This window comes from Haliotis rubra, unplaced genomic scaffold (assembly GCF_003918875.1).
Source record: "Haliotis rubra isolate DU_JTF1 unplaced genomic scaffold, ASM391887v1 Scf1188, whole genome shotgun sequence".
NCBI lineage: Eukaryota > Metazoa > Mollusca > Gastropoda > Lepetellida > Haliotidae > Haliotis > Haliotis rubra.
Genome location: NW_025765101.1, coordinates 170,424 through 175,337, shown reverse-complemented (window position 1 = coordinate 175,337; position 4,914 = coordinate 170,424).

Genomic DNA, 4,914 nt, shown 5'->3' with positions numbered 1-4,914 from the left:
ACTACCTCATACAGATCACTGTGGACACAGTGCGAACCTGTAGGAATTAGTACTGACTCATACACATCACTGTGGACACAATGTGAACATGTAGGAATTAGTACTACCTCATACACATCACTGTGGACACAGTGTGAACCTGTAGGAATTAGTACTACCTCATACACATCACTGTGGACACAATGTGAAACTGTAGGAATTAGTACTACCTCGCACAGATCATTATGGACACAGTGTGAACATGTAGGAATTAATACTTCCTGATACAGATCACTGTAGACACAGTGTGAACCTGTAGGAATTAGTACTACCTCATAGAGATCACTGTGGACACAGTGTGAACCTGTAGGAATTAGTACTACCTCATACAGATCACTGTGGACACAGTGTGAACCTGTAGGAATTAGTACTACCTCATAGAGATCACTGTGGACACAGTGTGAACCTGTAGGAATTAGTACTACCTCGTACAGATCACTGTGGACACAATGTGAACCTGTAGGAATTAGTACTACCTCATAGAGATCACTGTGGACACAATGTGAACCTGTAGGAATAAGTACTACCTCATACAGATCACTGTGGACACAGTGTGAACCTGTAGGAATTAGTACTACCTCATACAGATCACTGTGGACACAGTGTGAACCTGTAGGAATTAGTACTACCTCATACACATCACTGTGGACACAGTGTGTACCTGTAGGAATTAACACTACCTCATACAGATCACTGTGGACACAGTGTGAACCTGTAGGAATTAACACTACCTTATACAGATCACTGTGGACACAGTGTGAACCTGTAGGAATTAGTACTACCTCATAGAGATCACTGTGGAAACAGTGTGAGCCTGTAGGAATTAGTACTACCTCATACAGATCGCTGTGGAAACAATGTGAACATGTAGGAATTAGTACTACCTGAGAGGGATCACTGTGGACACAATGTGAACCTGTAGGAATTCACATAATTCACACCAACGAACCAACAAACGAAGAGAATAGAAAGAACGAACTAACTAACGAACGAACTAACGAACGAACGAACGAAGGAACAGCAGCAAGACCTTACCTTGCGTCTCGGTACGTCCGCTTTCAATGAATTCCAGGAACAGCAATCTATGTTTCCCAGAAATTTACCTGTGCATAGCCCGCGCCCTCCATCTTCTTGTCGATTTATTATCATCCATCCGTGGTTGACACGCCAGGAGCCTATGATGAATCTCTTGGTTGTCTCTGTGTGTGTCATCGCCATACCCACCCTTATATAGTCCGTGATGTAACTGAACTAATATGGTTACGTTACATAATGAAGAAAACGTCGTGTCGATGTTTACAGGCCGGGAGAGCCACATTTCCGAAACAGATAGCCTAAATTGATGTGGCTATCCCGGCAATAGTTACGGTTGCGTGAACATGGAATGTGGCTCTCCCGGCTATGCTGTCAAAACATGCTTAGTGATTCAAACACGTTACCGTATCTAACAAAACAAGACATGTTTCCTCATAATTTTATTCAGATAACAACAGGTTTGGTTTCTATAACTAGCACAATATAATATACTAATAGGTATATTACATGTAATAATAATATCACAAAATAATGATAAATCTTTATCTGCAAAACATAATAATAATGATAATGGTTTAGTTTGTTGCCATGTGTAAAAACAGATAAAATGGCGTAAGATCACAGAACATTCTATTTCACACACCCTACTGCAAATGAAGGAGGTCGCCCACATGATCCGTATACTCCATGTCACTCAGGTGTTGGTTCAGAAGCTTGGTCTTCAGTGGTGCAATACGAGCGTCAATGGTTCTGTATTTCTTTCTTCGTTAAGGTAGTCTCAGGACAGCAACCTCTGTGAGAGACTGCCCACGCTGAAATAGCTTTACTATCTCGTAAATGTTAGGGTGACACTTCTGGAAAAGTCTCTTTACCTTATTGTACCATCCTTTAGGTTATTGTTAGATTAATCAGTTAGATTAATTTTAATCTAGGGACAGTCTTTTACCGGTATTGCTATGTCATTGAACTGTTCATCTTAAATTCCTTAAATTAGCTACCGGTCTTAGATATAACACCCTGAACTTTATGGTGTATGGAGAACTTGGAAGACAACCTATTCAACCTACCAGTGAAATGAATAATTCATCTAAAGGACAATATTATAAGATTTTTAAAAACTCACCTTCACTCGACAAGGACTTACTGCTATCTGAAAATAGCATGGGGACACTCTTTTACCGGTTACGGTAATCCATTAATTAATTAATCTGTTGGAAATGTGGCTTTACTGGCTACAGCCATGTATTTGAAATGTGGCCTTCCCGGCAATAGTCATTTTTGAAATGTGGCTTTCACGGCTTGTCACCGTGTCGATGACTGTTCTTCTCCCTACTTTAAGCATAACTATACGTTTACCAATCCTCAAGTGACTAAGCATTCGTCTATTTTCTTTTCAATTTCTCCTTAACATGAGTGGCTCTTATGCCACTGAACTATTTAACATTCAATATAATTCTAGTTTTGAGTAACTCGGCGCCTCAAAATAACTCGTTTGAGTACAACACTCTTTAACCAAAGAATTCATCTTAGAATCATTCCATCTTTAAATCACCTTGAGATTCCCAAACAAAACCATAAATAAAGGAGGATAACATACACTAGATATTTGAAGAACGTATTGTTCTCACAACTGCATCTCTAAGCTAACATTAAGTTAAGCCTCTGATAAAATACTGGGTATTTTTCACATTTAGATAATTGCAGTACGTGTGTGATTATAGGCTTCATGTCTTCGATACTTTTGGTGACTCATTTCAAATGACACCACGTGAACCCGTGATTGTCAGGGATAGAATGGGTTTTCAGTAACCCATGGCAACTAACGGCATCGTGTGGTCTTGGTTGACACATGTCATCGTATCTGACGAGATCAATATTATATAGGTAAAGTTTAGCCACGAGGCAGTTCCGAAGCGTGTTCCAGGAAAAGATGAACAAAAGAGAAAATAGAATTCCTGGAAAGATATGTGGGGTGGCGATATGTAAAAGGTGTTTAAGTTGACATCACAATACATATTCACTGGCTTTGCCTTCCACTGACTGCACTGGTTGATCCAGGAAGGGAGGGGGGGAGGGGAGTGAAAGAGTGAAAGAGTCAAAATGTTCGAATACCTGAATGCCCCCTTTGAGAATTCCTTGATCCGCCCATGAACCATGGGTCATGCACTCCCAGGTATAAAAAAGGAGACTTGGAGTAATGAACATATTTGTCGTCATTTCATATTTTATTAAGTCATAGATCGGGAAGGGTATGTAAGGATATTATGGGCTTTGTACATATTTGTCGTCACTTCTTTTGCTGTGTCACCGATCTGGAACTTTGCTAAATACGGCGTTACTAAACAAACACATTTTTTTAGGAAAACATACAAGTTTGTGGATGAGAAGCTTTTGTTTACTGCTCTTCAATGAGGACATATTGTGACAGCAACAGTCAACAGTTGACAGTCAACTTGTTACCGGAAGACATTGTACATCCATCCATCCATCCATCCATCCATGTTTGTATGTTTGTAACCGTGTTTGTCACGACCTTGACTCCTGAGAGTTTCCAGGACTTCAGTCCTTCCCACAACGATGCCCACGTGACACATGTAGCCTCACCTCAGGCAACTGTGAGTTTGTTCAAACTTGCCTCTGTTCATGGATAAGACACGTGACTGTTAACCTTCTTGTGGCCTACAGGCAGCTAGGGTAAACCGGGGTATTGTCCATTATTGTACACTGACAGTTTTACATTGATACCCCACTCACACACAGAATGTTGACTCCGAGCTGACCAGTCCCAGTTTCATCTTATATCGTGAGGGGCGGTTGGGTAGCCTAGTGGTTAAAGCGTTCGCTCGTCATGCCGAAGACCGGGTTCGATTCCCCACTTGGGTACAACATGTGAAGCCCATTTCTGGTGTCCCCCACCGTGATATTCCTGGAATATTGCTAAAAGCGGTGTAAAACTAAACTCACTCACTCACTCTTATTACGTGCACCAGCCAGGGTTATTTCTTGGTATCATTCATGTCATATTAAACAATTTCTATAACTATCAAAAGCCTCTGCTAAAAGCAGAATGTTTTGTACGATACCGACATAGTAAGCATGTGTCTTGAACAGTTGATTGTTGACTAGCCTTTGCACGTGTTTATGACGTGTGCCACCGATGGGGCACGATACACTCGCCTTTTCGCGAACACCTGGTGTCAGCAGTATTTGTCAGTGCTCATAAGCACATGCTCAGCCATCGTATCTCATGGTGTCAGTCACTGGTTTGTCTGGCCCAGACTCGATTTGTTCACAGACCACATAATACGCTAATACTGCAATACCGATGAATGCAGTTGCCATCCATAGAGTATTATACCTTTCTTACTGTTGATTTCGGCGTAAACCAAACACATGCTGATAATATAGTCAGATTTGTACAATCGACTCTGCTTTTAGCAGAGATTTACAGATGTGGAAAGAGATTTGTCGTTTCTGTTTGAAATCTCTCAAGTAGTAACGACTCATACAATTTAGGAAAGTTGTTTGCAATAACTTTACTTTTATTTTCATTTAAGATTTTTTTGGTCTAAACTAAAGTAGTAAAAGCAGTATAATTTGGGGAAATTCCCACATGCTGTTTGTTTGATATACATAGTCCTGTTACATGTTGCCTACTGCATCAATGGTTGCTTGGTGTGCGGGGCGCGGTGGGCGAGCTGGCTAAGGCGCCAGGCTAGTGATCGAGCGGGGTTGAGGTGTCGGGATCGAGCCCACCTGTGACCGTGGAGTCAACTTTGTGTGCAGACTCTTTCAGTGTTGTCACAACCCCTAGTGTACAGTACACAACCCTGTGCACTT